The sequence below is a fragment of the Conger conger genome, chromosome 14, assembly GCF_963514075.1.
Source record: "Conger conger chromosome 14, fConCon1.1, whole genome shotgun sequence".
Taxonomy (NCBI): domain Eukaryota; kingdom Metazoa; phylum Chordata; class Actinopteri; order Anguilliformes; family Congridae; genus Conger; species Conger conger.
In genome coordinates, this window is record NC_083773.1 from 11,861,904 (window position 1) to 11,888,510 (window position 26,607).

Sequence of the window (26,607 nt, forward strand, 5' to 3'; positions counted from 1 at the left end):
TTTCAGGTTCTGTCTCTCCGCTTGCGTGAGGCCGGCTTCCATTATTTGATCACTCACTCTCACTCACTTCCGAGAGAAAGGCAAAAACAAAAACCTTTTTAATGACTGAAGTGGAAACTACTTTCTCCTCCATTCTGCTCTGCGTGGTGATTACGGTCTACGGGGGGATAATTATTCTTCAGTCCAGAGTTAATGAAACAAAAAAAAAAAATGTTCTCTTCCGAAAAGAAAAAGGGCAGTTTTTCTGTAACGCTATCCGCAGACATCTGCCCTCCCCCCCTCGACAGATGCGTGGAGTTGCGCTTTTTCGGTTAAGGACACCGTCCCGTCATCATCGTTTGTCAGGTCCCGGGCCTCTCTCAGCGCTGTCTGGGTTTCTGCGGTTTCTCACGAGTGCCCATGTGCGGGGAGAACGGCTGGGCCCTCCGTGCAGGTGCACTACAGAAAAGACCCAAAATTAATGACACGCAAGCCTTTTTAGAGCAAGCACGGTGCGGGGCTCTCTGAAATTGGAAACCAGAAATTGGAGTCCACTGTGGTCGGTGACTGCTTCTGAGATTTTTCAAAATAAAAGCTTGAAATGTGGTCGTTTCTTTTCATATTTTTTTTATTTTTATGCCATTCGGAGTCGGCCATTTTGAAACGCCGTCTCCTGCACGCAGTCTGCATTTCTGCACACCTTGCATATTAACGCAATCAGCATTACCCCACTTGACTGGAGTTTAGGATTGATACTAACACAGTCAACCCGACACCAGGTTGACGGCGGTTTATTGACCGTTTAGAAAGTTCTGGCATGAGCTGCCATTGCGGCTCTTTTTAAACCGCCGTTACAGTCTCTCCTTTGATCGTCTCCACTTCAGCTCCTTGCTATGGAAAACGCGGGCACTTTTTTGGGGGCGCAGCCCCCTAAAACACCCCCCCTGTCCCCCTCCCTTGTGGCCACTGAAGGACACCCACTTGAGTCTTAAGTACTGTGCGTAATCATTTCAGATCAAACGGAGGGTGCTTTCACACGGTAATGTTGTGCGCTAACCGTGAAGCCGTTCCATTTTTTTCATAAGTATGCGCAAAGTGCGCTTGTTTTAACGCGCGCGTCGGAAAGGCCGAAAGAGACGTCGGCCGTTAATTCAACGCGAGCGTTGGTCCGGAGCCATTCGGTGTTTGTGAGGTGCGCAGCAGAAGTGGCGGTTGGGGAGCACATATTTAACTGTCCTTGTGGAAGTTCACATCTGGTGTGTGGAGCGGCGTGGCCTCTCGCATTTCATCATCTGCTCTGCAGCGCCAGGCCACTCCGACACAGGCCGGCCGCTCTGGATCCATCTGCTGTTATTATTTTCCACTGATAATTGGCCCGAACAATGGAATGCCTGTGTCCCCCAGCCTTTGAAACTTTACACCCTGTTTATTTTCCAGAGGTCTCGTTTCTGCTCTCCCCTCTCTCCCTCCCGCTCTCTCTCTCTCTCTCTCTCTCTCTCTCTCTCCCTCTCTCCTCTCTCACACACCGTCACACTCTCCCTCCCCCGCTTCCCAACAAGTGGAGCCTGCATGAAAATGACATCTTTGACTGTGCGCATCAGTATGTGTCACTCAGCATCTAAAGCTGGGCTCCAGATACTCTGCACGGCTCGGCTCCCGTTCTCCCGGGTTCACTTGGAGTAGCCGTGAAACCTGGCAGAGAGAGAGGGAGGGAGGGAGGGAGAGAGAGAGGGAGAGAGCGGGGGAGAGTGAGTGAGGGAGAGAGAGTGAGAGAGAGTAAGGAGAGCATGCGAGTGGGGGAGAGAGAGGTGGGGAGAGAAAAAGAGACTGAGAGGGAGGTAGTGTGAGAGAGGGGGATAGATAGAAGGAAAGAGGGAGAGGGACTGAGTGAAAGGGAGAGAGAGGTTTAATAATTTTTTCAGCTGTAGTTTTGCTTCAGTTTTATGTTCCACTTTCTCCAGTAGGAGGCGTTTTCGTGAGTGTGTGAAGCTGAAATTCAGTCTGATGATGGAAAGGAAAATTGATTTTTTGTATGAAACTGAATTGAATTTTAGGATTATTGTATGTTTCTACAGTACACAGTGACAGACAGCAAATGCAACCATTACTGTTGCCTAATATGCTTCATTGGTCATACTAATACTAATAAATAATTAATGTCATTAATAATAATAGTAATTAAACTCTTAAAGTGTACATTTGTACATTCTGTTTGGTAAGGTTTATTCATTTTAGAGTTTTTTTAACTTTGGAATTTGTATTATTCTCAATGTAAACTGAAATTCAATTATTTTATATTGACTGCATTACAGACAAAAGGTAGCTGAATTGCACCAGTCTTATTTTCAGTGGCTAAGTGGGAATAAATTAGATTCAATGAAATTAATTTAATATAAGTTTGAGGTGAGTGTTTGAATTGTGAGTGGTCTTATTTAGACATCCCCCTATGGCTTTTTAAAAGGAATTTTAACAGACTGCTGTGAAATGTAGAAAACAAAACAAAAACAGAAAAAAACAAGGTCATGCAGTGTCAACAGATGAGCCTTGTCTCTCCTCTGTAAGCATTTCCTCTCAGTGTGCCGCTACGCACACACAGGTGGTGTCTTTGCCCCTGAAACACCGTGTGTGTAGGGTGTTTTTTTTCTGTTTGTTTGTATTTTATAACTGTAGACCACGGTTTGTTTTGTGGACGACAGTGTTCGCTCCGGGTGCTCTGTCTAATTAAAAGAGCCCCGCACAGGTAGGACGTGTGGCCGGCCCCTGCTTTGTGCCAGTGCTTCATTTGCTGAGTGTTTGTGTTTATGCAAAAGGGCCTCTTCCTGCATATTTAATCTAGAGCAAGGCACTGGCTTTTGTTGTGTTTAGACCACATACCTCCAGTCCCTCTGAAGACTGCAGTCAGGGCTACAGCTCAGTGAGCAACTTCTGCTAGCGAGCCTACTTCTGTTTCTGCTCACAGCTTTTCTCTACTTGTGGTGAAGGGGGGGGAAACTACTTTTTACCAAACAAGTGGGATTTACAAAATGGTTCACAACTTTCACCGTTCACGGGTAAGTCAGCCAAGATTTTGTGACTTTTTTTTCCTCAGCCTCTCATTCTCCTCCCCTTCTCTTGTCTTGACTTGTCCTCCTTTTATGAGCGTATGCCAGCCGTGGTCGGTGGTGTGTGAGCGTGTATTCCGCTGGGGAGATGCAGGTTGTCGAAGAGCGGGGGAATATCTCGGGCGGATCGCGGGGAAGAGCGTGTAGTCATATGTAGTCCTTGGCAATTCACATCTGTAACTGTCCACAAAGAGGGTATTAGCATGATGTGTGCTATACTGAACTCAGAGCTTTCTCAGAGCTGAAGGGGTCCAGGTTAAGAGTGAATCTACAGTAATTGCCCCCCCCCCCTTCCTCTGTCTCTCTCTTTCTCTCTCACACTCTTTCTCACACCGTCTCTCTCTCTCACTCTCCTGCTCTCGCACTCTTTCTCTCTCTCACTCTCCCCCTCTTTCTCACTCTCTCTCTCTCCCTCTCTCTCTGTCTCTGTCCAGGGAAATGGAATCTGCGGGTTATTGATATAAATAGCACAGGGGATCCGCGGTGAGCGAGGAGCTGGGGAGAGGGGACTGGGAGAAGGGGAATGCGATATCGCAGGAGAGAATTGACAGTGTGGAAAGGTATTAGCCATAAAAATAGCATTGCATAATTGCGCCGTAGGTTAGCCCTGGGTCCTGGGCACACTTCCCTGTAAGTCTGTCCCACGCTGCCTGCGTACCACCACGGCTTCAGACGTGAGCTCCCAGTGAGGCGGACATTCGCTCTTTCCCAGGCGCACATACCAAACTAAACCGGCCAGTAAACAATAGCCGCAGCTGTATTTGTTTTTTTTTGTTAGTTTTTTTGTTGTTTTTTTGAGAGACTTATTTTTAATTTCGTGAAAGCCAAATGTATTGGATTTGGGTGTCGGGGAGGGAGAGGTGCATTCTTTTCAAAGTTTGCTGTTGCCTGTTAACATTTAAACAGTGTGAAGAAATGCACAGCCTTGTTTGTTTTGGGTTCGAGGGGAGAAATTCCTCTTCCTTGGTATTAAGGCGGCAAAGCTCTGTCTGTGTACTCTCTGTACTTTGTTCTTAGCTCAGCAAAACGTGAAAGCAGGACCAGAAAAAAAAAGAGAGAGAGGGAGAGAAATCTGTGGGATCAGACGGCTGACATTCTGTAGGCTGCCGGGTTGCTTTTTCAGCTTTTAAACATCCAGGGGTTTTTGAGGAGTTGGGTGTAATTGCTGCGTTTGCGTCTGTTTGTGTCTCAGAAAGTGCTATTGTTTACTGTGCGTGTGGATTTTACACATTAATGCAAGAGGCCTGCCAATCAGGTCAGAAAACATCCAATTTCAGGGGCTCATTTTTACGAGACATTTATGTTTTCATTGAACCGGTCTGTGTTAATAAAGTAAGAAGGGAGAGGGAATAAAAACAGTGCAGTCAGCCCTTTTTGTGAAATACTTGTAAACAGCTGCATTCGTTTCAAAATGACTCATGCATTAGATTTTCCTGTATTTCAGAACAGACAGTGACATGGAAAGTCTTATGCACACACCCTAAAAACAAACACAAACGGACTGAATATAGATATCAGTTACTCTGCTGCTTGTCCTTTCTCTGCCCTCCAAGGTTTTTTTTTTTTTTTTTTTGCTATTTGCAGCACATCTAAAATCACTATAAAAAAAAGTGCATTATAACCGCAATGGCTATCTTGCTGTGTATATCATCCGTTTTATTTAGAATCTATGATATAGTAAATGGACACGCATTACCGTGCTTTTACATATCCAATAATGTCCGTAAGTGCCACAGAGCTCTGGATAGGTCCTCAGTGTGAGGAGGCGACACGGCACCAGGCTATTGGCAGCTGTCGAGTTGAGCGCTAATTAATATGCTAATGAGGTGTGAAAGTTCATTAAGGACCGCCGCAGAAGTAGCCACAGATATCATATTAAGCCTGCTCAGATTAATTAATGGAATAACTTTACTTTGTGCTACATATTCATGGGCTCTTTAGTCTCGACAGCATGAAGTGAGTAAAAGCCTATCCATTAGGAACAGCTGAAGAGCAGGCCCAAGTGCATCCATCCTGTTGTTGGGGATGGGCATATTTTTATTTGAGGGGCATTAACTCATATTTTATACATAGGATCCCGCTACAAAAACGCGAGGTCGCAGATAACCTATCTACGGTGCGGACGCGACCGCTGGATTCCTGCCCCTCTTAACGGAAGGGGAACCCTCTCTACAGTTTGGACAGCACAGACAAGATACATTGTTAATATTTGTTCATGTTTATTGTCGAACAATACCCCCCTCCCCATATTAAAATTAACATTTCTGCCACATTTTTCAAATTACGGTGTGGATTGAAGTGGCCATCTATCTGGGTTTTGGAATTATGAGTATAACCCAGCCAACAGCCACCTGGCAGCATTCTTCAGAGAATGTAAAAAAAACAAAAAAAACTTCAGATTCATGAAGTTGTTAATAATTACAGGAAACCCCAGCCCTGTCTGTACACAATGCTGTCTAGTGCTGAACTTTATGGTAAGCCTGTTGATTCATTTGGGGCTGGAAAAGAAATTTTCCAATCTGATGCAATTCGTGTAGATGTTTGTCTGTGGGAGAAAGTTGTTCCACGGTTTAGCATCATCAGCGATATTATCTTTTCTCATGTCTTCTGTCATAAACACAAGGATTTCTGGAGTGGTTCTCAAAGTCATGCAGTCATACAATACACTACATACCTATACAGGATTACAAAATGTAATAGTACGCTACATTAAACATGACTTTATACTGTACGTATATGGCAGGCATTTCATACGTATATACACTGTATACATGTACACACACACACATTTTGTAAGGATAATTATGTACTGAAATTAAACAAAGGTGTCAAAACTCTTCACCGTCTGACAGTGGGAAGAATATATACTGTACATATACAGTGGAAGCGCACACACACACACACACACACACACACACAGGTGTGTCTTTCCCACTAATCACGGCAGGCAGAAGCCTGTTTTGTGGCTCTGAGGCACCGAGTGTGGCGATGTGAGATGGGCTCCCATGCCCAGCTGGGAGAAACCTGCGTGTGCTTATTTATCTGCACCCCGCGAGCTTCCCTCTCCCACTGCTTTAAATGGCGGCATTACCGTCATGCCGACTTTTTAAATCCACACAATTATCTGTTTAGGTATTACAATATGCGCCTGACGTCCCGGAGAGAACAACACGCCGCTGCGAGCGTGGCCCTGCCTTTTCCTTTTAAACCCAATCGCATGAAGGCAACAGAATATTTATGAGAACGAAGGTGTTAAACCTGCACACCCGCTGAACTCATCCTGTTCCTGGCTTTCTCAGATGAGGCTTGTTGTGTCGCAAGTCGAATATGGCAAATTTATTTTCGTGACATACCTTACCAATGATAATAGGTTTGATTGATAATGAAAGACTATTGTTTGAAAACCTGGATTTACACAGGGGTTCAGACATTGAACATGTTTACCCTCTTTAGTAATCCTCGTGTGGTTCAAATGCAGTTTGATGTTTACTTGCATTTTCGACAGGGACGTTTAACAGATAATTCATTTTGAGAGGGAGTGTTCGTAAACTTTTGCTTTTTTTTATCTGTCTGCAGCCAGCTCAAGATAAACACTTAAACCTGCTGAAAGACCCAGCAACGGATTTGACTGCCAAATATGAACGACACAAAAGAACACTGTGAAAGAATGTGCATTTTTCATATTTGGATATGCATTAATGCTTGTATTCAAATGTCCTTGAGATATTGCCTCGGTTGCTTTTTAGTTTTCCATAAAAAAAGGTTGGCCTTTGAAGTTAGATGCTTAGTCTGCTGTGTATGGCCTTGACTGGCTACAGTACCCAGACCCACCAGAACTACTGCAAGAATTTCTCAGTGGTCATATGCATTTATCCACCAGGTGGGGCAGTCTTTGAAACACATTAGATACACGTCTACCAATATTTATTTGATTCTCAGTGTCTGATGACTAGGAAACCTTTTTACAGAGAAGTCATAGTTTTCATCAGGCTACAATGAGTGGAGTCAACCACCTTGAGCATGCAATGGGAGGAGAGAGGTTGAGAGTGTGATTCGTTGTGATCTATGTGCAGCAGTGTGTATGGGGCGATCTCGGTTGGACAGTGTGTCTTTTACAACCTCAAACGTGAGCAGTCCATGACTCCATGAGCTTGCATTCGTCCTGTCTAAAAGTGGAGCTTGCTGTTCTAATGGCTGCACACGATTGTGCTTTGCTCACATATAACTGTAGATTAGGCCTATGCTGGCAAAAGCAAGAAAAGCCACAGTTTCCTGCCGGCCTGCAGGTCTCGTCCAATCAGCTCTTGGCGGGGCTGGAAGGAGAGGAAGCGTCGAGTGAAACCCGGTCTTCAGCACTTTGTGTGAACTGTCGTTCTTTGTCATCGTTTGCTCTGTCCGGCCCAGCGGTCACCGTGCAGGACTGCACGCTTACATGGTTTCATAACCCGAGCCACGACCTGTTTATTGATGGGTTCCTGTCTAAATCTAGATAAGGAGACCAGCGAGGAAAGTGTTTGCTTTCGGAGCCTACCTTTACAACCCTAGAGAAAGTGAAGACTTTGCAGCTTGAGCACGGTCGCTTGATACACAAGACATGCGAAGAACCACCAAGGTGTGTTACGTACAATACAGACCACTGAGGTGTTACGTACAGTACAGGTCAACAAGGTGTGTTACTTACAGTACAGATCACTGAGTTGTGTTACGTACAGTACAGATCACTGGGTTGTGTTACGTACAGTACAGATCACTGAGTTGTTACGTACAGTACAGATCACTGAGTTGTGTTACATACAGTACAGATCACTGAGTTGTGTTACGTGCAGTACCGATCACTGAGTTGTGTTACGTACAGTACAGATCACCGAGTTGTTACGTACAGTACAGATCACTGAGTTGTATTACGTACAGTACAGACCACTGAGGCGTTACGTACAGTACAGACCACTGAGGCGTTACGTACAGTACAGATCACTGAGATCTGTTACGTACAGTAACTCTTTGTTCATCTCGGTGTAAAGCCAAACGGATATAGTCATACAGGGATTCCTGATCCGGCTGCCAAAACACTGCTTCATCCAGTTGACACAGGGAGCATGGAGGTTTGTTCTGCCAAGTTGTAAGGAACGTGAGAGGAGGAGCAAGGTTAGGAGGTTAGCCGGCTCGGTGAATGGATGCTGTATTTCAGTAAGAGATGCCATCCGCAACAAAGAAATAAAAGTAGGCTACAGATTTATATTCATGTCCCCAAGGCCTGCCATTTGTGTCAAAGGTTGGGTTTGAAAGAAGCCCTGTGTGATCAATAATGCATGCCTCACCTGCATATGTCCTTTTAAGATCTGTTTTAATATGTTGACTGCATGCGACTTGTTTTCCTCTAGCTGGGTCTGTGTGTGTCGACCGCTAATAGGAACTTCTAGCAGTTAGCGACCCTAATTATTCAATTACAACCTGTTATTTCTTCTGTCTGCAGGGCAAAAGGCTGAACTCTGAAAGCTGGAACTGAAGATTGCTTTAAACAAGCAAGTCCTTGAAGAAGGTAAACACAAGATTATATATTAGATTCCTATCTTGGCATGGGGTGGAAGGTGTATTAAACCAGCTTAATGAATAACTTGATGTGGGGCCGCAACCTTGTTTGTACATATTGTTCTTATTGACGTTCCCCCCCCCCCCCCTCCCCTTTCCGTCATAAAGACTAACTACCAAACAAGCATTAGAGGAACTATACTGTTTACGGTCTCGTTTCCTGTGGGGTGTTCTTGTCTTCATGTTGATATTTAGGCTGAAAAATCTTTTTAGCCAATTAATACAAATGATTCTGTGCTCTTAACAGTCAAATGCATTGAAATCCTCAAAATGACAGGACACACAAAATAAAACTGCACATTAAGACGCTGAATACTGCCAGTGGTGAAGAAAAACTCAAATAAACATGACACGCACTTATTCCACTGCGATAGAGCTGGTGGAGCTCTCTGTACTCATCGGGACCAGCTGTGCCCTCACAGAGCGCCCCCTGTCGCAGCCCCCGAGTATTACACCCGCTGTCCCTGTGCGTGACTCTCTCCCTGCCCTGTCATCTCCTGGCCTGCTTTCATTTCTGGTTCACGGCTTGCGTATTTCTACCCTGCTGAGCCAGAAACCCGCGCAAACTCACACCGCTCACGGCCGTCGACGGTGCCTCCTCACCGAGGAACCGTGGCAGGCGAGCTTCGGGTTTGGGAAGCGTGTTGGGGGATCCCTTACGCTGGCGCTCTGTGGCGTGTGCGGCATTAACACCGCGAGCGCGCGAGACGTGCGGGATCTCTCCCCGAGGAGCGTTCGACCCCGATGCGCAGCGCAGTTTGCAGGCACAGGAGGGACCTCCGTAAGAAGAATGTTAATACGGTTTCTCCCGCTCCCCAGACGGACTGTTAACACTGCTCTCGCTAGCAATTAACCTGTGCCTGCTGAGAATTGGTATTTCTGTCTTATTTGAACTTTAAGAAGAAGAGGGAAAAAAGAGAAGCCACGTTTAGTGGGTTTGAATCCGCCGTGCTCGCGCAGGTCCGACTGATAATGCAGCCAGGCGAGAAACTCCGGGCGCTAGCCCCTCGTTGCGCTTGCCCGTGACTGTTGCGTAGCGCTACATTATTTATGCTCCTGGCAGATGCCCCCTGTCCGGGGAGGCCTGTGTACATGTGCTCCATTTATGCTGCCGCACGTTTCGCCGCTGTCCGGGTTAAGCAAACCGCTCAAGGGCGCAGTGTGGGAATCCAACATCTGACCGGGGAATCGAACCTACAACCGCCCGGTCACGTTCGCGTTGCTGGTTTACACCCCTTTACCTCATTTCTGCCATTGTCAGAAGCTCTGGTCTGACTGTGTGGTGGTGATAGGTGGCCAGTGTGGTCAGGAAGCGTCTCCCCCCCCCCCCCCCCCCCCTCCCATATCTTGGAGGTGAGAGGCCCTGGGCGGTTAACGGTCCTGGAAGGGGCATTCCAGCGGGGTGGCGCGGGGGTGTTTACATGTCAGTAGCTCCGGGCTTCAGAGCAGCGACACGTCTGGGTTCTGTCTCCTGCAGCATGGTGGACAGTGATGGGCCTACGGGTCTGGCGCATGATCTCACAGTTAAAACACAGAGCTCAAACACAGCCCCCCTTCTCTCTAACATCAAGCCAGCCCCTGACAGTGGGAAGGAAACCCCCCACCCCAGACGCAGCTGCTTGTGAGAGCTTCTTCCTTCTGAACGATAGCTTAACACAGGATTTATTTTCCTCTCCCCCCCCTGACTCCAGGTCCCTAGTCTAAAACGAATTTTCACCCTGCATTAAAATGCCAATGAGCTTCTCTTATCATAATCCTTACATGTGAGAGTTAGGAAAGCCACACTGAAGCACTTTTTGTGTTTGTGGAAAAAAAAACATTATAAACATGCGGACAATTGAGTTGTTTGAAAGGGCATTAGGTTCAGTGGCAGTCGGAAATGTTCTTTTGTTAAGTTCAGAATGAGCATCATAAATCATAACCCTTTCATTTGTGCGGGCTAAAGTATTTAAATAAGGTTTCATGTTTCTCGCTATCTGAGGAAGAAGCCAGTATCCTGTCTAGTTTAATTACAGCTGTATGCCGAAAGGCCCTTTATATTTTCCACTTTAGTTCGAGCAATCACTTGTGTTAGGACACATAAAGTTGCACTTGCGGTGGAAATAAAAGCTTGTGTTGATGTAGAATGCCTCGTCAGCATGGCCTTAAAACAGGTTCTCCTGAGTTCCACATCTGGCTCCTCCAGATGTAAGATCAGTTTGGAATCTTCCAAATTATTGTGTAATTAATGTTAATGAGCTGAAATCAGCCTAATCATTGACACAACTTTCCAATGCGATTTTGATTGCATCTCTAATGCTGAAATCCCTGTGGCAGCTAAGGGGATTAGCGTCTTTCAGTATTTAAAGCCATTTAGCTGTGCGCTTTGCTTTAATATGAAAGAGCGGCTTTTATAGTTCTGGAATGAGAGTCAATATGTCTGCATGAGTGCGTGCTCTATACCGTGTGCATCTATTCAGCTTCTTCCTCTGTTTGTTTATGGACAAAACTTAAATCAGTCTGTAACATGGTGTGATTTAAATGTATGGCTTATGTCCAGCTATGTTCAGATATCATCACAATGACAAACTCATTCTGAAACCAGCACTTGTCTTAGCACGGTCGTTTGGATATCTGGGTTCTCTGTCTGGTGATCTGGGAAGGTTCATTTTGACAGCAGAAGGCTCTCACCCGGAAGCCAAAAATTCTTACTCTGATTATTAACTTCCACTTCTTCTAAATAGCTTTCTCATGCATTTGTAGCCACTCAAAGTTCATTTAAATTCTGAAAAAGAACGCACAAAAATTCAAAACAGGAGATTGCTCGACTTTCATTTCATGCTGCAAATTTGAATTCCTGTGAAACGAGATCTGATGAGACGGTTTTTTCATAGTTAATCTGTTGTTAGTGGAATTATGGAAGAATAAATACATTCGTAAATCAGGACTAAAGAAAGGTCACATATAGATGTCCATTACGGGGACCAGAAGAAAGTGTAATTGTAGACAGTGTTCCGAGTGCATTTATTGCTTACTTCAGAAAAAAAAAAAAAAGTAATTTCTTTATATCAGCATCAAGCTGGAAATTGCCATGTATTAGTATTAGGGCTGGTAAGCCTCTAATTCCGTGGCATTTACAGCTGGCTGTGTTTCCATGCATTTATAACACTTTGATTCTTAAGAGTTCGTTTAATCGCTTTTGCCGAGCTCGGAACATAATAAACAACTCGCTGTTGCTAAAGTGCCACATGGGGGAGATTGCTAACAAGAAAGTTAAATGTTTCTGCCACTAGCAGTTCTGTCACCGTGTTTTTCATGAGCTGTAACTACCGTAATGTACTTGCAGAGCTCGGATGCAGTAGTTAAATATAGTGACAGGCATAACAGCCCGGAGGCCCCTCTAGCTGTTTGAGAGAGAAAAAAGAAAAAAGAAAAAAGGCATCCCCGTTTATAGCAGCATTAAAAAAACAACAACAAAAAAATACACAAACACAACATCGCTATATCTCTCCTCTTTATCTCGATCCTGGGATAGGGGCATGTTATACTGTAGTGCTTTAAATACTCCCACATGACCAGTCTTCTGACAAGAACATTGCTGTCTTTGCATAGCAGCAGTTACTGGAGTGGGCTTGGCATGTTACCATGCATGTCTGAAGCTCTTTATTGCCTCGCTAAACAGGTTGCGCAGGTAAACGCACGCTGAGTGCAGTCGGAGGGGTAAAATATGAAGCTGAACGGGACTGCATTCTGTTTTCCCTAAGTGATGGTGCTTTTATGTGAGTCGCCTTGACATCAGAAGTGTGAAGGGATCGTTTGCGTTATTACCAGCATGCCGTTTTGAAGCTCCTTTGGAAGGATTCGGCCCGTTCTTCCGTTGACACCCCGCGTTAAACTTAGTAAGTTTTGAAGCTGTTGACCAGTCTGAAATTCAGTTCTGTCTCTTAGCTGCAACTCCTTTGATACTGTTGGCCTGCCAAATTCTCTTTTCAGATGTATTTCAAAGAGAGGGTAAAAAATCTGTTTAGAGTGTGGGTTGTAAAAAAAAAAAACAGCTTTTTTACCTTTTCGAAAAGTTCAAACGTTCAGCACGGTCTCTTTTTTTTTATTGTGACATTGCGTATAACGGATCCATATGTGCTCACGGGCTCGGATGCCTACGCTGTTGGTCCAGTGCAAGGCTGTGCCAAGACGTGTCTGTTTAGCTCCACCCCCGAGTGGAATGCTCTAGGGCACTGCGAGCTGACAGGCCATGATGATGGCCGGATGATGTGGCTGATTAAGGACAGCGGTAGTGGTCAGCTGATCTGAAGATAAACATCGCATTTCAGTCCGCACGCTACCTTAACGTGTCCACATCCTGGCATTATTGTGTGGCTGTGTGAGGGCAGGTGTTGTCATGGCATGGTAGCGGGTGTTTGGCTGTGTTTTGCCTGGGTGAGGATCAGCAGGAAAGAGATGCCAGGTCATGGGAAGCTAAGCTCAGTCATAGACTACTTTAGATCCAGTCAAGTGTTTCTGTTCTCTCTCTGGAAATATCTTTTGAGAAAAGCGTTTTGGTCCATATTTATATTTAGTTTTCCGGTTTCACTTCGCAATTGGTATTGCTTTGGCCGTCCTTCACCAAGTTATTTATTTGAGAGAAGAAATCCCTTTAAAGGATAAAGCACCTGGTGTGGCTTACTTAATGAAATGGTCGAGACATGCTGTAAATAAACAGGCTTGCAATTTATTGTCTGACAGCGTTATGAAACAGACTGAGCCACAAAGTCTGAGCCAGAGTGTGCGCAAGAGAGAGAGAGACAGAGACGGACAGAGTGATAGAGAGAGAGAGGGAGTGAGAGAGAAGGAGGAAAAGTGAGAGTGAGAGACGGACAGAGAGTATAAGACAGAGACAGAGACGCCGAAAGAGACACGACACGACACGACACAACACAACACAACCACACACACACACACTTGAAGCTGAGTTTCTGGTCGGGTTCCCTGTGCTAGGTGAGAGACTGAGTTGTGTTCCGTCTCCTGCGAGAGCAATGGCCTATTCTGACTGGCCAGCTTAGCTAGCAAAGTTTCAGTTGCCTGGGACTAGGTTAAAGCTGCCTTTACAATATCATTTAAATGCATTTTCTATCCGTTTATGCGTTCTTCTTCTGAGCCTAGATTCCACAATATTTGTCATAGCGTAGAGATGTCCACACACTGAGCATTTTGTACTGGTCCTTACAGGCTGTGTCCTGACCACTGCACAGAATTTGACTATTTCATGAGAAATGGTTTCCATCTCAGCTGATGATGACTTCAGCTTCACTCCATAAGAAGTACTGTACGACTGTATTCTTGTGTACTCTATAAGAAGTACTACACAGCCATAGCCTTGTGTATTCTATAAAAAGTACTATACAGCCATAGCCTTGTGTACTCTATAATAAGTACTGTTAGACTGTACCTTTGTGTACTCTATAAGAAGGACTGTAAGGCTGTATCCTTGTGTAGTCTACAAGATGTACTGTAAGACTGTACCCTTGTGTACTCTATAAGAAGTACTGTATGCTTGCATAGCAGCACTGAAGAAGTTATCAGAGCCTCTGTCCTCGTTTTCACTTTGCTGGGATAGAGTCATCCCTCTGATGGGAGAAGGCAGAGGAGCTCTGCTAACCGCACAGAGAAACGAGTGTTACATTGCATTCAAATTGCTCTACACGTTGTTTGAATTAAGGATAAATTGAACCTTCAGACCCAGACGCATCTGAAAATATCCCGCTTTATTTTATTATATTTCTTTTTTTCTTCAGGTTGGCTTCAAAAGTCAGTAAACCGCTATGTATCATATCCACAAAAACACTGAATGCGTCATCGCCAATCAGTATCCCCATTTGCCCAATCCTCCTTAATTTGGTCATCAAACGAAGTACGCAAAATCTTAATATGCTGCATTGGTATCTGACAGTTTAAAGTTGCGAGCGAAGCGGAACACTTTGCGATGAAGTGGAAAGCTCTTACGTTCGAAACTCAAGTTTATTTGATGTGCGAAACAAAAAAAGAAATGGCTCAGGATTCTTTTTTTGCAGACGTATTTATTTACTGTGTTTTTGCACCGGTTTAAATCTTGGCTCGGAGGTTATTTTCCTAAACAGACTCTCCCTAGGTTAGGGAGAAAGCCAGAGCTCGCTCAGGGGTCTGAAAACAGGAATGACAAACACCATTAACTGAAAAATTTCCATTTCATTGCAACTATGTTATTGTTTACTTTACCATACACATCCTAATATGGTTACCTCCCTGTTAAAGCAGCGCAGCTCGGAGACCAGGGGCCTCTCGGGGGGAAGGGCTTTTAACCACCACTTAGACAATAAGAAACAAATGTCACAACTCCGCACTGGCCCGGCTTTTCAAAGTGTTACAATACCCAACCTTCCCTGGCACTTGGCTCAGATCTCTGTGAAATTTATCCTCTCTCCCCTCCTGTCATCATGCCCTCTCTCTGCACCTTCCTCTCCCCCTCTCCTCCTCTCTTTTCAGTCTCACTGTCTTACAAAAAAGAATGTCTGTCTTTCTCTCTCATTCTCTTTCTCTCACTCTCTTTCTCCCTCTCACTCTCTCACACTCTCACTCTCTCTTTCAGTATTTCTCTCCCTCTCTCTCGGTCTCTCTCCCTCTCACTCCTTCACTCCCCATGCCCACAATCTTTCTCTCTGTCACTCCCTCTCTCTCCCTCTCCCTGCCCCCTTTCTCTCTCTTTCTCCCTCTCTCTCTTTCTCTTTCTTTCTCTCTCCCCTGCCCCCCCTCTTACTCTGTCTCTCTCCCCCTCCCTCTCACTCAATCCCCCCCCATCTCTCCCTCTCCCTCCCTCCCCTCGTGCTGGAGCAGTGTTGAGCCTGTGTGTGCCGTGTTTAGTTATTTATCAGGGCGATGAGACCGACGTGTTGGGGGTTCACCTGTGGGTCACGCCCCAGCCGTCTCCAATGGTGCCCCTTTCACAGACAGACTCTGTCTTTGCGCGGCTTTAACATCAAGGCCTGGTGCCAACCCTGCATTGCTTTTACTTGTTTCAGTGTTGGGCTGAGAACTGCGTCTCTGTTAGCCCTAGGCTGGTAGTGTAGGTCAGTCAAACAAGGGGTTACCTGCTACGTTTCTCCCAAACACGGTACAGTTTGTCCTCTGCGATCTGGACTTCAAGATGCATGTGTCTGTGCTTGATTTTCCGTCGTCCCAGTGCATTCAAAGACTCCGTTAAAATGCTTTCTTAGGGATTTTTTTTTTTCCTCTTTGAAGTCAGTCACTTCGTTCCTGGCTGAAGTCTTCACCTCAATTAGAAAATCCTCATGGTTCTGATATTTTTCCAACGTTACCTGTGTCCATAGAAAAGGTGGGACATAAGGACATGAGGAATGTCGAAAGCCAATTGCCATAATCTGCTTAGGACATAACAGACATACTCCTGGGAACAGACTCGGTATTGTTTAGACTAGGGGAAAATACTTTCTTCACCAAACATTTTTTTTTCTCATCAAATCGTGAAACCGCTCTAAATTCATCTACAGCATTCTCATTACGTTATGCAATAGGATGGTGAAACCTGTTTTGGGAAACGTTTGGCGTAGAATATCAAATCCCGTCTGGACAGGATATCCTATCATTCTTTTTTCTTTTAATTGAAAAAAGCAAATATGAGAGCACATAACCCACGGACACCTGTATTTACACAAGTTAGCAGGCTTTGATTATTAGTGTCCTCCTGCAATCACATCGTCTCAAGTGAGGAACATCATCTACAGTTATTTTCCAGCCCCTGGAACCTGTCAGTATATGCATATTTTATGTACATGTGTCATATTAATATTCAGTAAATGTGATTGGTATACTGAGAGATGTATAGTAGCATGAAAGCCTTGTTTTTCATCATGGTGGTAATGCGCAGTAAATGGAAAAGGTCACACAGGGGGCTTGGGTAGTTGGGCTGAGATGAAGAGTTGTGTGCATCTCTTTCATGCTAAGTACACATCCATAGGCATGCTGTATTTATCATGCCAACACAGTACTGTGAATTACATATGTGCAGATTTGAACATTGGGACCTGGAAACCAGTTAAAGCATAACGCGTGCGTATAGGTGTGTATTTGGATGAGTGTCGTAATTAATTAAAAGTAGTTTTAAATAGGCTGTTGCCAGTATCCTTCCTGAAAAATGGTAGCATTTCAGCAATTGTAGTACTTGAATAAACATGATTGGGGAAAAAAGAAATACTCTGAAACCCTTTCATACTTTTTTGTGTGTGTGTCTGTGTGTGTGTGTGTGTGTTTTGTGGCCGGTAGGGTGGGGGTGGGGGTGGGGGGGGGGGCGGGTAGGTAGGGAAGATTTGTTTGCATGTGTACAGAGTACATTCTGTATATGTCACAACAGCTTTATGGTGGCATATTATGTTTTGAAAGTAGCGTCCTATTGGCTTAAAGTCAGAAGAAAAAAATAGTTTCCTATCTCCTGCTAATGAACTTTGTGTTTGCTGACTTGAAGGTCATTTTCTCAGAATTGCAGTGCATATGCTTGCAAACCATATTTACAGCTATAGATGTAAAACATTGTAAATGTATACACGTGGAAAGGTGACACGGGTTTGTTTGTTTCAGTCTTTGTTTTGACCTTTTTCCTTTCCTCTCACATGGAACCATTCTGGTTGTTTGTGTGTTGTCCGTTTTATTTTTATTTTTTTGCTGTAGAACAAAATGTTTTCTTTCTTTTCACAATTCATAATCACATTCCTGCTCAGGAAACAGGACAACCTGAGAAAATGAAAGGGAGAATAACGCAGGGGGGGGGGGGTATTAAATATGAATTTATGGAACATTCTGGAGGCCCCATCTTTGGGTGTAGTGTAGTGTTGAAAATAAAATTTATGTTGCCAGCTACTGTCCGTGAAGGTGCATTTGGACTTAGTATCCTTTAATTAGAAGTGAGATATTAGCATTTCATAGGGATTTACGCGGGGAGAGCGAATGGCGGACAGCGTGCTTTCATTACCCGTCCTCTCTGCATGTAATGAGCAGCGTCATTAGCTGATGGAGTGGATTTGCCCTAGCGCTACCTTGAAAGGCACATCATTTACATACTTCTTACGAATAAGGCCTTTAATGGATTCCTCAATGAATAAAATAAAAAGCCACTTCTTTAAATTTTTGAAGAGTCTGTTTCTGATAATGTACATTACCGCCGGTTTGGAGAAGAGGGGGGAAAAAAAATATTTAAAAAATTAAAATAAAATAAAAGAAAAAGCGGCAAAGAGAAAAAAACACGCTCGCGTTTAAAAGTTAAAGCCGGCGGATTCACTTTGCACCAGTCGCGACGGCGCGTCGTAAATTTAGAATTAAATCAATAACGCGGGGGACGCGGAAGTGTAGAAAGCCGTGGATCAAATAGGGCGAAATATGACATGCAGATTGACTTCTGCCTGCAGACATGGGCACATAAATAAGGTGCGTGTGATTTGTATGTCGGACTTACAGAAGTGCGGAGCGATGTTCTGTAGGGAGCGAGCAGGCGAGCAAGCGAGCAGGATTTGAATATGTACCGTGCTCTTCAAAAGAGTGTGTGTGTGTGTGTCTGTGTGTGTGTGTGTGGTGGGGGACTAACACTTAAACATCACCATGTCTCAACTAATGCAGAAAAGACTGCACGTGTTTTCACAACAGAACTCCTAAGCCCTGAGCCGTCACTCTGCCGGTGCCGTGCGTGAAGTGATTAGTATTTTATTGACGACTTCCCAAAGTGGCAAGTCTGGGAAATTGCATCTTTGATCACGCAGAGTTTGTAAAATGTAACCTGAGTGCCGAGGCCTCGCAGGTAACCCCCGACAGGCAGCTCCGTCGCCCCGGGAAACGGATCTTCCTCTCATTTTTTTTTTTCATTTTTTTTTTTTTTATACACATTTCTTTTTTTTTTATTCCAAAACACATATTTGTTTTGGATGTTTTCATTGGAGTGTACACGGCGATTACAGCTGTTCATTAACAAAATTGGGTATTTGTTTTAAACTTTAACCAATCACTTTGATATGCTAATTACGGTGTAATTTAATTTGAGCCCCGTAATGATGATGCTGTTATTATGGACATAAATGATGCAGTTAAGCTGAGAGTAATCTCATTTGCATACTGTACATGCCAGTAAATTAAGCCCTTTTCCTGGACTGCCGGGGCTTTAATTTTCCACTTCTTTTCACACACCATCTCTCAGCCCCAGCTCCTAATGGCAGGCCCGCGTGTTTGATGTGGAGAGCTGCCTCCCCACACTAAATCTAGTCACAATATGTAAAGCGTAAAGGCCCTCATTATTGGACTAAGTGTTTCCTTAAGAAGTTGGGATTAATAAGGAGAGGTGTTTTTCACTCTTTCAGGCGAGGCATTCATAATGTATTTATGTTTTATTTTTTTCTGTTTCGTACGCAGAGAGAGTTAGACCGGTGCGATAAAGACGGTCGGCATCGTTTGTGCTTTGCTGCAAACAAACAATGGGAGGTAAGGCGGGGAAGTCATTAGAGAGCTTTTAATTACGAGAATCCCGCGGTCTCCGGCACGTTTTCAAAGCCGGAGCGACGCTCTGGTCTCGTCTGGGAAGGAGTGATCGGACTTAATGGGGCAGCTTGAAAGTTTAGTTTTTAGTGTTTGTGTGGATGTGTGTGTGCAGATGTGTTTGTGCGCGCGTGTGTGTGTGTGTGTGTGTGTGTGTGTGTGTGTGTGTGTGTGTGTGTGTGTGTGTACTTTTGTATAATTCCAGGGTTGGGTATCTTCTTTAGAAGATTACAACAGTTTTTATTCATTTTGTTTTTGATAGGCTGCGTACGGAATCATGGAAAGAAAACGAAAAAAGAAAGAAAATACATACAGTACATGGATTGGGTGTTTATATTTTACATACATTTGCATAACGCATGCATTTAAAACAAAATCATAACAAGAACAAGAATGGCTTGTTTCCGTCGTTGGCAGCTATTTTGTGTGAACCGGTAAACACCCGAGACACAGAGCGGCTGGTCTGTACAGTTTAGAGGTTATTCTGTACACACGGCACTCCGACTCGGCCAGGTTTTATAGAGACCGCAGTGCACAACCTTCTCCTTTATGAACTTTCTCTTTTGTCTTTTTTTAAAAAGCGCGTTCAGCTCAAACGCCGCTCGGATCCCTTTGTGTTTTAAAAGAAGGGAAATATTTTATGGACTTAGCGCTGACAATACAATTGCCCTTCAGCGAGAATGCTTTTCCATTTTGTACCATAAAGAATATTATTTTTCTGCCAGCCAATTTTCTCTGTTAGCCTCTAATTGGCTGCATAAATCTCGGCGGTTGAGGGTGAGGAATGTTTCGGTGTCATAGAGTGTAATCTTCACCCTTATTTACCAATTCATTAAGATTCATTGATGCAGGATCAGTGAAGGGAAATGACAACATAAATCAGACCTCCAACATAATGACCCTAATCAGTTGGGAATTGCAGAAAATGTCATGATGAACTATGTCCTTGTATTAGTGCCACTGTACATTGTCATTGCTCTGGTTTATGAGTGGGACGCATCCTCCTGACACAGGCTGTATTTAACGAAAAAGAGTTGTTAAAACCTGATTCCATTAAAGCGCTGAGATTCATACAAGGTCTTTCGCTATTTAGCCCTGTGCCCTTTACCTTCAATTTAACTGCTTAATGGAAGGAGCGCACTTCCTGTGTTTTAACCCACCGTGTCCTCTCCTTTCTGCCGTGATAACCTGCTTCTTAAACGCAGGATGCTACACAAAGTGTACTGTATAAGGACAGTGTGTGTGTGTGTGTGTGTGTGTTTATGTGTGTGTATGTATGTATGTGTGTGTGTGTGTGTGTGTGTGTGTGTTTTGGAGGGGTAGGGGGGAATAGGGATATAAGGTTCCTTAACATTTGTCCTTTGTCCAGAGTATACATACACAGACAAACACACAAATGTGTGTGCGTGTGCGTGTGCGTGTGCGCGTGTGTGTGTGTGTGTGTTTTGGAGGGGTAGGGGGGAATAGGGATATAAGGTTCCTTAACATTTGTCCTTTGTCCAGAGTATACATACACAGACAAACACACAAATGTGTGTGCGTGTGCGTGTGTGTGTGTATGTGTATGTGTGTGTGTGTGTGTGTGTGCATGTGCGTGTGAGTGGAGATAGAGATCACACGTATTTATCAATGCATTTATTCATAAATGCTAGCTGGTTCCAATCAGTGTATATTTGCATATTGCATTGGCTAGTCTTTATTTCAGTGGATTAACGAGGCGTTCTGAACCCATTAAGATAATTATTGAGTATGATCATTCAGGACATGCCACTGCATGGGCGTGTGGTTTTCCCCGTGTGTTGTGATGGAGCCTAGACACTGGAATGGTAACAGCTCTCTTTTAGCTGCCGCTATATACATTTCTTATTAATCTATATATTAATTCCCCCATGGTTTTCATTCTGTTTTTGCCCATTGGGTTTATTTTCCTTCTCCTCTGTAAGGGGATGCGGGGGTTATTTGGAACCACAAAAGATACGTGTCCATTTCACCTGGGCATGCTGAGAGGAGCTTGTGTTTTTCCAGGAATGCCCATTTTAGAGCCCTCTTTACATAGACGCTGCCCTGGAAAATACTTCTATATACTATACATAGAGAGGAGCAGGAAATTTTATTGTATATTATATTTATATTTTTATTGAAAATAATATGAAATTAATTGATTTTGACCACCATTATTGTCTGGCTGGTCAACTGCTGTTCTGTTTATCTCAGATGCTGAGTGTGATGATGAGAATTTGTTCAGTACTAACAGGGCCTAACTGCTTAGTGCAAAACAAACGTCAAAATAAACGGCCTCCGCGTTGCTTCCGTATCGTTATACGGTGATGCATGCAAATGATTTAATCGGAGGAATCATTTATGTGCGGCGAGATTAGATTAGTTAGCGATAATTTGACTAACTTCGGAAGAAATAAATAACAGTGTGGAATGAAAGGCGACCTCAGCCTGGGCAGACAGCTCTGTGAAAGCTGTCCAACCCTCACTGTTATAGTGTTTGTGTTTAGGGCGATGGCAGTGGGTATATAACAGCACATTCTGTCTCCTCATCACAACATGGCTTCTGTGTGATTAAGTGTTCTTGGCTTGGCTGTAGTGAGAAGCGCGGATTCCTCTTTTATTGACATGAATACGTCTAAAGTGCTTCCAGCGGTATGTCATCTCTGCTTTTTTCCCCCGCGTGCGGCTAGTCCCGATTCGTTAAGAGCGGCGCCAGCGAAACGCATTAAATTTCTCGTAGAGCGGTGCCAGGGAGAGATACCGTCGGAGAACGACACGGCAATTTACACCAGCAGTGTGCAACCGGGCGGGTTTACCCCCCAAGACGGTATTTCTAATAATACTGCCAGGTCCTCACGTGGTTTAAGCGGGGAATATTAATTAGACAAGTCTGAGGAGTCAGACCTTCTTTTCGCTGGTAAATATGTTCAACATATTTCCTCTCCTAAAAGTACACATACCCAGTCCCAGGGGCAAAGCCCTAGCATGAATTCTAGTAAAAATGATTAAAAGTATATGACACACTTTAAATAATGTTAAAACAATAAGACCGGCTGGGGATCCCATAGGAAAGAAGGGAGATTAGAGTGTGTTTTTTTCCTTTATTTCTTTATATCTTCCCCTCCCTCCCCCCTCCCCATTATACTTCTTTTTTGACAGGTCTAATTGGTAAGATGAGCTTCGGGGTGAGTTGTATTTCCCACAACTTTGATGCTGTTTAAAAAGAGGCAGGTCCGCCGATGATGTTCTCATGGCGGCGTTAATCTGCGTAAGCCGCATGTGAGAGAGATTATCAAAGTGAAGCGGAAGGGACCTGCTCCAGAATGTGCGGTAAACTGACAGTTTATCGGTAATAAGAAATACCGTTCTGTTCATGTACGGCTGACCTTAAAGTCATTAGTTGCATTTACTCACCAAAGTCGCCTTTGTTCTGTGTTCTTTTGGTGTATGTGTGTGTGTGTGTGTGAGTGTGTACAGCAGGGCGGTGTGTCGAGTGCATTAAATGTAAGTGGTTTTTGGAGGTAAACTGTGCTTTCAGCCTTTGAGTTTTTAATAAACTTTATATATCTATTTGGCTTCACCACAGGAAAGCGGGCCTTTTTCGCTAGCATCCATGTCGTTCATTTGTTTGAGCTTGTAGCATGGCAATGGGTTAATATTTATATGAAACGGCTTCCGAGGTATTACCGAGTGCTGGGGCATTTTCTTCCTGTGGTTGGTGTAGTAATACATTTTGAATCTAGATTTCACGCTTGAAGATCCTATTACATTCCTCTGTATGTGTCATAAATATGTGTTTGGTCTCTTAGATCATTCTTTTTACCCCCCTCTCTCAATATGGGACTAAATGGATTTGGAGGGGCTAAATGAAATGAGTGTGAAAGCATGATCAGGAGGGGTACGGGGATCAGTCAGGAAACAGAATTAAGAGGGAAGAGCCACTCCGCAGACCAGATTTAATACAGCAGTTTGGCGGCGGCCATTTGCAAAGCGGCCCAGCGCTATCGGCTAAGTCACAGCGGTTTATCTTATTTTCCCGTTGTTTGTCATTACGCGGCGGTTTTAGTTACTGCTTTTTTTGTGTTACTCCCTGGCACTTTTCATTTATCCTCAAGCAGAATGAAAGGGCACAGGAGTCAGGGGCGATGGTGACATTTTTCTCTGTGTTCGGTTAGCCTCGCGTCGTGCTTCTGTCCGTTGGCATCGTCCCCGCCGTGTCTTCAGTTTATGTCCGGGTGTCCGTTTCATTCCTCCAGTCATCCGTTCTGTCCTCTAAACCTGACTGAATGTCAGTGTCAGTGAATGGCAGTCCAGACCAGACGGCCTGTGTAGCCTAGTGGATAAGGTTAATGACTGGGACCTGGAAGGTTGGTGGTTCAAGCTCCCAGGGTAGCCACAATAAGATCCGCCCAGCTGTTTCGCCCTTGAGCAAGGCCCTTAACCCCACATTGTTCCAGGGGGGGATTGTCCCCTGATTAGTCTAATCAATGGTAAGTCGCTTTGGATAAAAGCATCAGCTAAATAACAAATTATTATTATTATTATTATTGGATATCGATTTTATTATCATATGAAAATGAGAGAGCACCATCATGATCATTTTTTTTGCTCAGAAAATGTGTTTTCTTCTGCATAAATGTTTACATGTAAAAAAAATTGACTATCAGCACTTAGTTCTTAGATCTATAAATGTGCTCATTTCCCACATGGTGTATATGGTAATACAAATTTTCTACAATAATATTTTTCTTGAACAATCGCCCTTCTGAGAAGCCTTAACCACAGCCTGTGCTCTTGATAACAGCCCTAGTGAAAAGCCGGAAAGAAAAGGCTGGGGGACCCTCTTGGTCGTGTTTTGTTGATTCCCCGGCGTCGTTACTGAATAATCAGAAGAAGTAAATGTTTAACACGGTTTACAAGTTCCTCAGTGCGGGGCGCTGCAGAGACACCCTTGTCTGGGCGGTGACCGGCCGCACTCCGGGCCTGCGTGTGACGCGGGTCTGGCCAATGGGAGCCGAGGAGGCCTCCCCGGCCCGCCCCTCGCCTGATCTCGTTCACATGCGCAGCGTCCGCCGGCAGCTGTAACACACAACCCTAATGCTTCTTCAAATGTCAAGAGAATGACTGTTTGTTTGTCTTGAGTTTTCCCCTGCTGTTTACTCTAGCCGCGCTGCATTTGCATCGACCTTGATTCCCTAAGCCTGGCCCCTCTCTCCTCCCCGCCGTGTTTACATTACCGCTGCCCCCAGCGTCACCTACCCAATCTGTTGATCATTCCACCTGGTTAATGTTAAATTGCTCTTGCAAGAAGATGTGTTTGTTCATAAACACAAACCCCCAGGGCCCCCCCACCCTGTTTACTGTATCCATGGCAGCAATCAGTTATTAAACAAATATCTGCTTTGTTTGCGAGTGTGAGTGGCCGTTTATCCCCGCAAGGTCTGGAGGAAACTTAAAAGCCCCTGTGTCTCCCAGAGAAGGGTGCCAGATAAAGAAGAAAAGAGAACTTGTCCCTGGAATGTCGCTGCAGTATTCTGGGATTTGCTTTGCTTATCTCCGACTTTTGGTGAAGTGGTTTGCGAGATTAGAGGATTGTTTGGTCTCACTGAGAAGTCTCCTTCGGCAGAATGTCATCTCCCGCGTCCTTTTTCTCTTCTGAGACGGGAGAGGAATTCACGACGCTCGAATGCAGCGTGAACTCTTGATCGCTCCTCGGCCTTTGAAAAGTAACGCGCTGGCGGATTTAAAAAGCAGGCCCAGGGAGCAGGTACATTTATCCCAGTCTTTGAGCCGCGGCCCGTGGCACGCCTCGAGAATTTCGTTGACCTATTGTCCGGATTTGTTCGTCGGAAAGTGTGTGCTAGCGTCCTTTGCGGGGGGAAATGCCCTACGAATATAAGAAGGCTGATTACACATCTTGAAAGACATTTTGTGCTGTTTGTAAGCAGAATCTAATCTGAGGAAGGCACGAGTTGACTAAACTGGGAAAAGTTATTTTCGTCTGTAGAGCCGTCCTCAGACCAGGAAGCCAAAACATTTTGTCACACACACCCTACAGACCTTGAGACCAAAAAATTCACTGCTCAAGTTTTGTCACACCTTCGTACAGCCTGTTGCATTGTCTAGTCTGCAAGCCGAGCTTAACCTAAACAAGGGCTTTTGAAAGCTCCCCTGCCACCCTGTTGTCCTATGTGTTTCTTTATCTCGTCCGGAAGAATGTTGTGCTTTTGTTGTCAGTTTGTGTAAACACGGCGATGTGAGAACTGTGCGAGTTGGAGCAGGTGTCTGCTGAAGGCTTGTTCTTGTAAACTTTAAACACTGAAACCAGACAAGTCATCGCCTCTCTGCCGCTAGACCTCGCCCAGGCCTGGCCCCTACCGCTTCCCTACTTGGGATTGCAGCTTCCAGGAGACGTGGAAAGGGTACGGACGTCAGGTTCGCATGGGCGGGCCGTGTGAGAGATCGGTCTGGTGGAAGGGCCCTGCCTTGCTTTCCCCTGGCCGTTTCCAGTCAGGTGGCAGATTCATGTGACCGTGTTTGTACTGTACTCCCCATATTCCTTAAGAAAACACAACAAAAAAACAAACAGAAACTCTGACCCTTCTTTATCTCGCACTTGTTGTGTTTTGCAACCAAGACAATCCCCTCGGAATAGCAGACATCTGATAATCAACAACAAGTGGAGCGAGGCCTGTAGGCCTGCTGGTGCCTTCAGGAATGACCATTATTTCCACATATTTTTGTTTGTTTTATCGCATTGACGTGTTCTAGACATGGGCTCTCTAAACAAGCAATGTCTGTTTCTCATGAGCTCTGAGCAGAGAGAGCTATCTGGGTTTCTGGGGTTCCTGGGGCCGTGGGAGTTGTCGGGCAATGCGACATGACTCGTCTTTTCTCCTCCTAACCCGTATTAATATCGCCATTGTCAAAGATGTCTTTAATAAGGTTCTTTTTAGGGCTATCTGCTTGATTCATTTCATGATGGATAATGTACTTTTTTTGGTTGCGATATTGCGGTTTTGAATTATTCCGTGGTAAAAATTAATGAGAAAGTAGATTTATGGGTTTCATTTGTTTGTCAATTCGAAAATTAATTGGGTGTTAATTTTAGCCGTCCCTCATCAGTGCCATTTTTTAGCACGTGCGCATTACTTTGCATTCATTGTAGCCTTCCTCTCCTTTATCGTGGGTCACTAGTTCTGCATACATTAAAATAGCCCTCCGGCTCATTCTCTTGATTACTTTTGGAGATGCCATGCATTAGAAAATTTACGCCTTTCCGTTATAATTATGAAAATTTAGCATAGAATGACAGTGCATGCATAATAGCCATTACTTTCTCATTTTATGTAGCATTGGGGGGAAAAACAAGCTCATTGCCTGAGTATTGTGCGTG

The 26,607-nt window shown here is 44.5% G+C and overlaps 1 protein-coding gene across 4 annotated transcripts in view; it reads left to right on the forward strand.

Annotated features, from left to right (window-relative positions):
- foxp1b (forkhead box P1b) overlaps positions 1-26,607 on the forward strand; it is a 183,084-nt gene that overhangs the window by 61,513 nt on the left and 94,964 nt on the right. For all 4 annotated transcript variants that reach the window (XM_061218901.1, XM_061218902.1, XM_061218899.1 and 1 more), the window contains exon 4: positions 8,554-8,619. The gene's annotated coding sequence lies outside the window, so the exon portion shown is untranslated. The remainder of the gene's footprint in view (positions 1-8,553; positions 8,620-26,607) is intronic.